Raw genomic sequence first — 12,038 nt, 5'->3', positions numbered from 1 at the left:
CGCAACACACAGAGGGCACCATGCTGCCACGGGCGCTTGGGTTTACAACAACAGAGGGCCAGCCAGACTTCACTGCAGTGACCATCAAGCCCAGCTACAGAAGTGGTGGAGAATGACCGCAGCTAAATCACAACTTGCACCTGGTGACAACAGTGATTAACCACGTGAACTAGAGTGAGGACGTGCAACCTGCTCCACACTGTGATTGTGCTGACATTTTTACTTTTTTTCATTTTTTCAAATTTATATTTATGGCTAGGACACATTCGTTGTGACCGCCCGATATGAAGAGAATCCCATCACCTATGCGTGCGAGATGAACATTGAGTCCGCTTAAAAGTGGCCTTTGGTCTGGCAAGTTGTCAACGTGTGCGCGTGCGCCTCGGGTATCGGCGCACTAGCGACAATCGGTGCAGCACAGCTGTTGAGTGGAGGCGCACACGCGTGATGGAACGCGCTGCTAGCTTTAGTGCATCGCATACTTATGGGAGAATCTCTCCTGTTGACACATTATATAATATCGAACTACACTATACCCCTGATATATCGAACTCCAAGGGAATCATGAATAGTTCTGTATAGCGGTAAATTCGATGTATAAAATATGCCAACAAAAGAGCGCTTCTGTGGACCTATAATTAGGCTTGCATGTGTGGTGTACCCACACTAGCACCGCGCTTTCTGCTGCGATACGCGGCTCGCCGCAAGGGCAGCTTCTAGCGCTCTCAGTTTTTCATAGGAACAGATCGGGATATCAGGGCTCGCGTCTTACGCTACATCAAAGCTGCGGCCAACGGTGCTTAGTGAAAAGCCGCTGCGGTCTTTGTTACGGGTGCACCGTCAAACTGTGACCTGGCCACAACCTTGCAGGTTTCAGTCCGCGTGCTAGATTTCTCTCTGGCGTACTTCGCCACACGACATCGCTGTCGTGCTGCAAAGCCACCCGAGCTGTGTCGGTGGTACTGCGCGGAAAAGCAAACCTATTATAGTTCTATCATTTTCTAGGCCTCCAAAATCGCTTAGACAGCAGAAGGCAAGAATTTTTAAAAGGCGCTAAAAATTCGGGTGAGGCTCTGCTAGCTTTCTGACGAAATAGTTGTGAAATTTGGCTAATCGAACTGCCTTGCACTTCCCTTACGTACGTGTTCGCAGTATAAAACGAGGTACGTACCGCTGCGATTGAATTTAACTTGGCAGGTGGCACTTTCCATTACCAGAGTTGTTTCGCGAAGGTGATATCAAAATATTTCAATTAAAATAGGCTTCTTGGGGTGGGGGTGAGTAGCAGTGTTGTAACTGCAGTGCAGGCATATAAAACGTGGTAATCATGTTACCTATAGTAAAATATCGCAATAATTAACTTTTAAGCGCCAGATTTCCTCGCACTGCAGGGCTTTAAAACAGTTTTTGTCGTTTCAAACGCTCACTGTCTCATCTATGAATTACCAATGGCCTACGTGTGCACGCACACACCTAGATCTATTCATTAAAGAGTTCATTTGTAGTTTTTTTTTTTTTTTTTTACAGTAAAATACATCCACCGCGTGGCTGTGCATGTAAATAAATATATCGCTGACAATATTTTCATGCATATATTAAGGAATGTTTAGAACATTCGCTTTCGTCACGCGTATAACTGACCGCTCGATCATGCACAGGACGCCAGTCGATCGAGCCCGATCCTGCTCGGCTCAATCACGTCCAAACCAAGCCAGGGGCGTTTGATCGAGATCTTCAAGCGAAAGCGGGCAATGGCAATTTTTTTTTCCCTCACAAAGAATCAAAGAAAGATAAGTTAATGAAATAAGGGCATAAATGTCAACCTAAAATTAATTTCAATTAAGGCACGACAACAAAATTCTAGAAAATTCTGCCTGCTTCGCCGGCTTCTATTAACGTTGATTCAAGCTGCGCGTTCTCGTACGGCTGACGAAATAAGTATGACGGCTGAAAAACAGGTTTGACGAATCGCAACTTTCACTGTTGGTATGGTGTTGGGAAGAAGAAAATAGCCACCATAGCGAAGCTGCTGCCAGCAGCACGCAAGGTTCACTGTAACGCAAGCAGACGACATGCTGTGTCGTCTGCTACCTTTCTCGGGCGGCATCCCCATATTGATTGATTGATTAAAACTTTAATTTCCACCGATTTAGGAGGCCCCTTACTCCCCACTCCTGGCACGAAGGCCTGAGGAACGGGAGCTGGAACCTCCGCGACTAAGGACTGGCGAATATATACATTGGTTATTTGGCGACCTCAGCCGCCAGGCGAACGGCTTTTTGCTGGTCAGCAGGGACGTCGCTTCGCAGAAGGGTTACCCAGGCTTCTCTACTTTTAATGTTGTCGCTGACGCCCGGAGACATAGGGCATTCTCAAATTATATGATCGAGGGTTCCCCTCGCTTCACAGGCTTTACATTTATCATTTTTTCTCTCATCTATCTAACAACCAGACAGGGTTTGAGAAATTTCCGGCTTGTAATCGCCGCCAGGCTATGGCCTCTTTATTATTTAAGCTAGGATCCGGTGGCGGCATCGGACGTCTTCCTAATCTATAATTTTCGATTATTTCTTTATAGGTTTGCAGACGTTCGTCCATCGCCTGGCAGTCGGGCCGGCGGCTCCGCGTTTACCCGGAAGTAGAGATCTTCTTGATCCCGACAGCGCCGACAGTTCGAAAACACAATCGAACACAACCATCCCCATAACTTTGCACTTGACCTCACCAGAAACCTCGGGCTTATACATAAAAAAACATGCTGCACCACTGTGTCTTAGTGTATTGAACACTTGAGTTCTATGTTTTTAAAGTAAAATCCCAATAAAGATTTGGATTTAGTGCTGTTGCCAAACTTTTAGGCTTATTAGGTTGCCAGATTTTCAATAAACAAAAATAAATCCTAAAATAAAACACTTAGTAAATACAAGTTTACTATTAAAGGTTTTTAAATGTTATGCGCAAAAATGCAAAAAATTTTGTACAATATGCCTAACAAATTTCAGTGTTGCCTATTAAACACTGCAAAACTTGCGCAGCGTTGCCAGGTTTTCATGATTTAATTTATTTTCTTGTGTGCTGTCACGTTTTCAAATTTTTTTTATATATAAGCAAGTATTTTTGGTTTAATAAGACACCGTTCATGACCATCCTTTTTTGCTTCAATCAGATCTCAAGCTCTTTTTTTTTTTTTTTTTTTTTTTATCGGAACAGCTGTTCAGTCGGGGCTAGAACAAGACCGCACGGTGTGAAGCAGACTGAAACGGGTAAGTTCACACTTCTTTCCATCGTATTTCCAAGCTATTCATGGTCAGTTCATCATACACAAAATGCCCAATTTTTTCTGCATGGGACTGCAGCTGTTTTACAATATATATAGCCTTACGGACCCGGTGCGTTTTTCTTTCGGATACGTCGGAAAAGCCGGACGGATCCGGGAAATATTTTTCAGAGGTACGGCGGACGGACCCGACGCGTTTTTCTCCAGCATCTGTAATGAGATGCGTCATGTAAAGCGTCGTTTTCTGCTCGTATTAAGTTTTAAATGTGCTTTGCGGTGCTGCAAGTTGTACATACAAGCAGCGCTGAAAAGTTGGGTACCGCCGGGAGCATCGCGTCATTTTTGTTTGCTGTGCGACTGCAGGTGTATACGCGCAGTTTGTGCTTTCCGTGAGATGCTGTGATTTCCGGACTACGTCCGACGAGAGTGCTGTGTGAAACTACGAGGGTGCTGTGATGAGTGCGCTGATGTCCGGACGGGTCCATTTATGTATGATCAGCGATGTTTCACGTGCATGTCATGTTTATTAAGTGCAGTGGTAAGTCCAAAAACGTCGCGTAAAGGCCCGTTCACACTTGCGACTAGCAGCGGTCGCGCGACCGTTTTGGTCGAAAAGCGACAGTCGCAAATGGTCGCATCGGTCGAAAAGCGACTGCCGCGGGCCGATCGGGCACTGCTCGAATTTCCAGTCGCGCGACTACTAGTCGCAAACCATTTCACCAATCAGCGAGGTCCCGGAGTACTCGATCGAGCACCTTCTCAATGCAATTAAAGAATACCCCTACCTTTTCAACAAACGGCACCCGGAATTCAAATGCAGGGAGCAGGATATGGCCTGGGAGGAGTTTGAGAAATGGGTTTTTCACGCAGGCGCAACATTTTACATTGACACGTCGGCGTTCTCCTGGAAACACGAGAGCGCGGCATCCGCACGGGCTCGCCTAAAAAAGCTGAAGTGTCTGGCAAGCGGCATGTATACCGACGTTCGCTGTCATCGCCCAGCAGCTCTCCTACTCCCAACTCGTTCGGAACCAGAACAGAACCGAGAAGGCGACAGTCGCAAGTGTGAACACCGGTAGTGGCGAGCTCCTCTCCTCTGTCGCGCGACCTCATCTAGTCGCAAGTGTGAATAGTCCCGTGGGAATTTATTGACGCGCGCTGTGCAACAGTCAGACGAAAATAAGTTACTACAGAGCTCAAAACTCGGAAAATGCGGTATTTCTAAAATGTACATGCCAGTTTGTGCGTTTTGAAGCTTCGAAATTAAACGGCAATAGTTTAAACCTTACACAAAGTTGGGAATGCACATGATATACAGTTTTCGCATGTTAGAGTGGACAGAAAGATAAGTGCCCAGCCCAAACCGCGAGATGCACATTACTACATATACTATGGTGAGGCTGGCCAAAACTAATGGAAAATAATATGCCTCTGCCCGTGCCACTAGGGCTTTGCGCATTACTACATCAGCCATAAAGGAAAATAGAATAATAAGCCTCTACATATATTATGCTGAGGCATGCAAAAGGAAAGAAAAATAAAGCTACAAAGTATAACGTACTACAGGTGAAATCGCTCAGACTGCTGTAAAATATTAGCTGCCAGGCACAGCACCTTCCTAAATGCTCAGGCTTTGTACTAATATTGGAGGCCACTTTATCATTAATAAAGGAACGAATATGCTTTGCGTGTTAATGACGTGCTTTTTCAGTGTATCATGTTCTTTTTTTTTTTTTTTAGTTTTTCCTTTGCTTTTGCTTTTTCATGTTAGACAAACGCAAATGGTACACTTTAAAGCTTGTTAGTCCAAAGCTGGACATGAATATCTGCCATGCATGAGGCAGCTGTAATGCTGGAAAGGCTCATGTGTATATTTAATCCCACTGATGGCAGCCACACTTTGGTGGAGATGTCAACGCAAAGTATAAAGCTCAGGCAGTCAAATTAGCCCTCCACTACATTATCCTTCACAGCTACATATATAACTTAAGGATGCGAAACCCTACATGCCATAAGTAGGATGTGTTTTGGTTTTTAGATTTTGTGACTTCTCATCTATGTTGTGCAACATTTGGCTAACTGCATGTAGCTCTCAGTTGTTGAAGGCGAAACTGAAGCAGTTCTTGGCATGGTTTCCTGCTTGGATGAATTTGCTAATTGCACTTCTTTGAGACATGCATCAATGCTGGACAGTTCAAATAGCGAGCAGTTGAATTACAGGAATGATGTGGATCATGCATTTCAGTTCTGACAAATGGAAAGTAATGTTCCCCTCCATGCATGCACAGGCGCCTTTAGACAAATGCATAATCGGGTGTATCTGGGTGTGACACATACCAAGGGTCGATGGAAAGCTAAGTGGAGCCAGTGTGACATTGTTCATGAAGGGTAAAATAAAACTGCAGACTGTAGCTGAGTAGCTGCAGACTGTAACACAGTTCTCAGTCCAGCGTTGTGTTGTGTGCTTCTCTCCTTGTCTGCGTCCTTCCGCTAATTTTAATCTTTACCAATATGTACCAACTGGCGCAACTCTCCACTCTACTGAGACTGTAGCTGCTGTCCCATGCAGAAAACATTGGTCATTTTGTGTATGATTAAGTGACCATGAATAGCATCTTAATCAGAGTATGATGTGATATCTAATATCTGGTTTAGCATCCCAAAACAACTACGGCTATGAGGGACGCAATAGTTGAGGGCTGCAGTATATATTCGACCACCTGGGGTTCTTTTACATGCACTGACAATGCACTGTGCATGACAGCCTATTGTTTTGCCTCTATTGAATTGCCTCAGCTGCGGCCGGAATCACATCTGCATACATTGGTTTAGCAGCCGAGCACTGGAACTACGGAGCCAACACAATGGGGTCAAGTAACAAAATGCATGCCATTACATTTCCTTCTGGCCTGTGGTTTCGTTCACAGAACTAATGTATACAAGAAAAAGTAAACAGCAAAAAACGCTAGTTTTATCGCACATTAGATTCACATTTCAGCAAACATTCTCTAGGAAACAATTTCTCACAATGTTTCCATGAAAACCATGAACATCTTACAAAAACAAAACAATGCACTTACTGGCCTCCAGTTGTGCATTATCACCAAACCACAAGCCCCAAGCTTTGGCCAATCACTCGATGAAACTAATGAAGACAAATGTCGCACACCACAGACTCGTCATGTCGCAACATATCTCTACATTCGCTGCATGTCAATTTCATGCTTTTCCGGTTAGCTTCAACTGTTGCCAGCACTGCTAGCCACCCATCTTTTGTGAATTTCTTTTTTTTTTAAGCTGTTGAGATCAGCATCCTCAATAATGATGGTCTAGGGCTTTCTCGACGCTATCATTTTCACATCTTCCTCACCTGGAAGAATGAAGAAAATGACTTAAGCCTTGAGCAGACAAAAAATTAGGGAGACACCTAACCTCCACTTGTAAGGGTATGGTGCGCCAGCATTAATGACCCTTGTCTGAAGGTCCCACTGCGGATCCCCGTTAATATACATGCCCTTCGCTACAAACTTGATCACTAATTCCTTAATTTATGTCTCTGTCATCTCACACATAATCATTAGCATACAGTCGTAGGCTTCCCTGTTATGTGAAAGGCAACCCGATGCAGACATTCGTAAGCTTCGCATTGACCAAACTGTGCAAATGTGCCTCCACGACTTAAGAGTAAGTAACCTTTCTTACTTGAAGCTGAAACATCCCGGAACGTATTTCAAAGTATAACTTTGTATGCTCAACTAAGCAGCTGGCCTCGTGACATTCAGCTTGTGGCACTTTTGGCTTGTGCACAGGGTTGATCTGTTAATCATGCTGGTTAACATGCATGAAAAAGACATTTTCGCATAAATATTAGTGGCAAATGGTCAAGTGGTGCACTGCATATCTGGAATGTATACCTATATGCATGCAAGGGTGCCATCATCACATAACATGATCAAGAGTTCTGTCAGTGCCTGAAGTTGCACTGCACTTCGATGCCCATTAAAAAACCACCTCAGACAATGGTTGTTGTTACCACAAGACCTTTCCTAACAGCGCGCTGACACCGTTCCACTGAGTGATGGACTTATATATATATACATACCTCAGATAGGTCATTATTGTGGGTCTCATTTATTTTTATGACTTCTACAGGGTTGGAAGCAGGCTCAAGCATTTTGGAGCAGCTCAGGGAGAAGTAATAAAGCCATTTTGTAGCAGCTTTGGAGCAAAAAAAAGCACATTTTCCCTCCTTATGCATATGCTTTTTGATCATGTGTGTGTACTGATTAATTTCTGGGCACTGGTCAGTAGTGCCATCAGGGAGTGTAGTCAGCACTAAAGGACAGCCTCTTCCCCCTTCAAATTCTTTACTTGATGGTCTTCTGGCAGTGGCTGCACCATTATCGCTGGAGCTTCCTTTCAACACACTAGCAGTAAGCCCTCGATGTCTTTCCAACATTCCTGAGAACACTTTCAGTGATTACCACCCAAGTGGCATCGCCTCCATAGCAGTTCAAGTCTGCTTTTTGTGACATAGGTATGGCAGCCTTAATGGTGAAAGTACCTGCTTGTTTTCAGAGCAGAACCATTAAAGCACCTCGTGTAGTTCTTTGCAGCAAGACAAGTTTCCTAACGGCTTGCGGTACCTGAGAGAAAATGCCATGTCACATGCACAAATTATTTAATTCGCAATCAATTCCCTCCGATCATTTCATTTCAAATTTACTCATGAACAAGCATTTATTACGCTTCATGCTCTCCTAGTTTATGAGAAATGTATCAAGCTCAGCAAGAGATACCACTGCCACCGTCGTGTTGCCATCACTTTTACTAGGGCATTCATTCCCTATACTGTGTAGGTGCAGCTCACAACGTGCCATCACCATGATGTGCTTCTAAATGTCGTTCAATAAAAATGCATTGAATCGCATTTTTCTTTGGCAATACCTTTGATGACCCACTGGGCACCAAAGCTGTACTCCACTAAATTTAATGGCAAAATATTGAGGCAGCCCATTTGGAGCAGTTCTGCAGCAATATTGCATTTTGGAGCAGGATGGAGCAGGGAAAGTAGTTTGGAGCAGAATGGAGCGAACGGAGCAGCACTTCCACTCCTGCTTCTAAGGAGTTTCTGTCGTCAGAAACCCTACACTTTATGAATGCGGGACAGCTGTCTTGAAAGGTGATGAACAGAAATAACCAGGTTATCTTGCCACAATGCTAAATTACAGAGGGTGAATATGCTGCATGAAGATACCAAGAAGCTTGTACAAAGAAAATTGCAGGATGAAATGGCAGGATTTTTTAAACATTGAAGTAAACAACAAACTATACTTTGTCAAACCTGTCTTCGAGGAATGGAAATCATGCAGTCACCAAAAACACATCATGGAAGACATTTTAGGTCATCTTTGCAAAATACACATCCACACCTGACACACAGTTTCATACTTAAGAGGACAAACCAATATGCAAAGAGTGCGAAAATGAATTAACAATAAACCATATCTTACTTTCATATGCACCAGACTAGAGAAATTAAGAAGAAAACATTTTGTACAATTTTGCAACAGATCCTTTTCCATCCCCGCCTGATCCTAGGAGAGACTGCACTAGTCCAAATTCCCTGCATTTTCGGTTCCCTAAATGACGCAATGTTCTTAAACAAGCTACATTGTAACAAACATTTTAGTCATTATGTGTAAAATAAATACATTAATATTTGTTCTTGGCCCCGCAGGGGGCACCTGTTAAAGCAGGTGTTTGCGTGTACTGTGCGACACCACGGACCCCAGCACCCACGCTTAGCCGTGCGTGGCATCGCCGTGTCTGGGGAAAAGGGGATCCTGGTGGTTGAGCCGATGCCGAGTGCTTGGACCTTTAAGGCCCCTCGGCGGAGGCAACACACCACTTTGGCCCACGCTTCCCATAGACGGCACCTCCGGGCTGACCCACCCATGGGAAATCGGCAGTCGCCTTTTCCTATCCTCCCCTCCATCTTTTGCTTTCCTATCTTCTTTCTTATAACTGTCCTGTCTTCTCCTATCTTCAATTCTTCCTGCTTCCGGGCGGCAAGAGTTAACCTTGTGTGGCTAACCACCCTGCGTTACACCATATTTGGTTATAGTCAGGGTGTACGACTGGCGTGGGCAGGACTATCTTCCAAGTTCCTGTCCCGTCCCCTTATTGGACTCCGTGGTGGGTGGTTGCCACCCTGGCCGAAAAACATACTATTTTATGGCTTCTTCTAAACTTTCAACCGATAGCCTCCCTGCGAAGCGGGGGCGCACCGAGTTCACTGCTCAGTTTTTTGTGAAGACTGCAAACAGCTTTCCCCGATACCATGAAATTCATAGTGAGCACACTGAAAAAACTGCAAGACACCTCTCCCCATTCATTGTGTCAAAGACTCTAACCGATGCCATAGGGCAAGGATACAAAATAAAGAAACTAGGAAACGGAGACCTTCTTTTGGAAGTGCTGTACCGCCACCAGTTCAAGAAACTCTCAGCAGTCACTGCATTTGGAGACACACCAATTGTTATAAGCCCGCACCGTTCATTGAACACCGTTCGTGGTGTCCTCTCAGACAATGACCTCAAATAAATGACCGAAGAAGAGCTTCTGGAGGGACTGAAAAATCAAAACGTCACAAACGTCCACAGGATAAAAATCAGACGAGACAACAAGGAAATCGACACCAAACACTTTGTCCTCACCTTCGCTTTGAGCACACTTCCAGACTCGGTGCAGGTGGGGTACACAAAAATCAGCCCTAGACCCTACATCCCTAAACCGCGACGTTGCTTCAAGTGTCAAAAGTATGGTCACGGTGAACAGAGCTGCCGAGGCCGACCCACCTGTGCTAAATGTGCCGCTCATGAGCATGAAACTGAAGATTGCAATGTTCAACCACACCTTTGTGCAAACTGTGAGGGTGCCCATCCTGCCTACTCACGAAGCTGCCCAGTATGGAAAAGAGAAAAAGATATACTAACCCTCAAGGTCAAAGAAAACCTAACATTCAAAGAAGCGCGGACAAAGCTTGAGAATCAAAACCCAACATACTCCATTGTGACGCAGCAGGGTGTAGCATCACAGCGGATTTCGGCGCCTGCCCAGGCCACGCACAGTGAGCCAGGAGCAGCGCCATCTGCGCCCTTGGCGGAAGCAGCTGCCGCTGCTCTGCCACCCGCAAAGCAGGCCGCGCGAACCTCTCGGTCAGCCGGCCCCAAGGCACCGTCACACATGGGGAAGTCTAAAACAGACCTATCCATCTCCTGTACACATTCTTCCAGCACATCTGACGATGTGATGGATACAACCCCGCCTCCGCTGCAGCGGCGGCAGAGCTCTCCGGAGCGTAAATGAAGGGACAAAATCCCTATTACAGGTCCAAAGGACCAACCAACATAAGTTTTTTTTTAACTTTTTCACCGTTTTCTAAACATGTCATTCCTAATCCACTGGAATTGTCGTGGCCTTTTAAAAAGCTACAATGACGTAACAGACCTTTTAAATTCACTGTCCCCTGTGGTCCTATGCCTACAAGAGACCAATCTGGGACCTCAACAAAAAAAAATCTTAAAAAAGCACAAAGTGTTTCGATGTGACAGAGAGCAAGCAGGTCGCCTCTCCGGAGGCGTTGCTATTGTTGTGCAGAGCAGTATTGCAACGCGAGAAGTCCATCTTAAAACTAATTTCGAAGCTGTTGCAGTTACTGTTGTTCATTATAAAACAATCACAATATGTTCTGTCTACCTTCAACCTCATGTCATTGTTACCCTTCACGATTTAGAGGAACTTTTACAACAGTTACCTGAACCATATATTTTAGTTGGAGATTTTAATGCACACTCCTCCTTTTGGGGGAGTGAGCAAACAGACAGTAGAGGACGTATTTTAGAAGATTTTTTGCTGTGCAACAACGTCTGCCTCCTGAATACAGGTAAACAAACATATTGCTCCCCAAGCTCAGGAAAAATGAGCTGCTTAGATCTATCATTTTGTTCACCATCAATTTTCACCGATTTTAAATGGGACGTTCTCGACAACCCATATGGAAGTGATCATTTACCTGTCATAATAAGTCTAACATCCTCACCATCCATCACTCTAACCAAACCATGGCGATGGAAACTTCACTTGGCAGATTGGACACTTTTTCAGTCCAAAGCTGACCTCATAAAGTATTTTCAGAAAATCTCAGCATAGATGAGCTGAATGAAGAGATTACAGCTTGTATTATTGCTGCAGCACACCTAGCTATTCCACAGTCCTCGGGAACTGTACAGCAAAACCATAAAGTGTGGTATACAGAAGAGTGCAAAGAGGCAAAAAAAAAAAAAAATAAATAAAGCTTGGGGAAGTTTCCGGAGATATCCCACACATGAGCATCTTATAACTTTTAAAAAGGCCAGGGCTAAGGCACGGTGCATTCACCGCGAAGCTGAAAAAGCCTCATGGCAAAATTATGTGTCATCAATAAATAGCTCAACCACATCTAAAAAAATGTGGGAGCAGGTTAATAAACTAGACAGCAAATACTATCCTTTCACGATTCCACTTTTAACAACTCCTGGTACACAAACGAGTGTAGAAGAACAAGCAAACATATTGGGGGAACATTTCGCTACAATCTCTAGTTCGGCACACTATACACATTCCTTTATAAAGTATAAAACAGCAGCTGAAAAACAAAGACTCCCGATAGCTGGAGGCACAAATGAACCTTTTAACTGTTTAATTACACTTGAAGAAA

The 12,038-nt window shown here is 44.4% G+C and overlaps 1 long non-coding RNA gene and 1 pseudogene across 1 annotated transcript in view; one reads left to right on the top strand and one right to left on the bottom strand.

The window, feature by feature from the left end:
- The window catches only part of LOC146206202 (uncharacterized), a 542,419-nt gene that overhangs the window by 445,534 nt on the left and 84,847 nt on the right, over positions 1–12,038 (bottom strand). The gene's annotated exons all lie outside the window — the stretch shown is intronic.
- On the top strand, positions 9,479–10,648 carry LOC146206203 (uncharacterized; annotated as a pseudogene).

Source organism: Amblyomma maculatum, chromosome 1 (assembly GCF_055883805.1).
Source record: "Amblyomma maculatum isolate TAMU_Amacu chromosome 1, ASM5588380v1, whole genome shotgun sequence".
Lineage (NCBI taxonomy): Eukaryota > Metazoa > Arthropoda > Arachnida > Ixodida > Ixodidae > Amblyomma > Amblyomma maculatum.
Note: the sequence above shows the minus strand (reverse complement) of the source record. Positions and strands in the feature narration are given on the sequence as shown.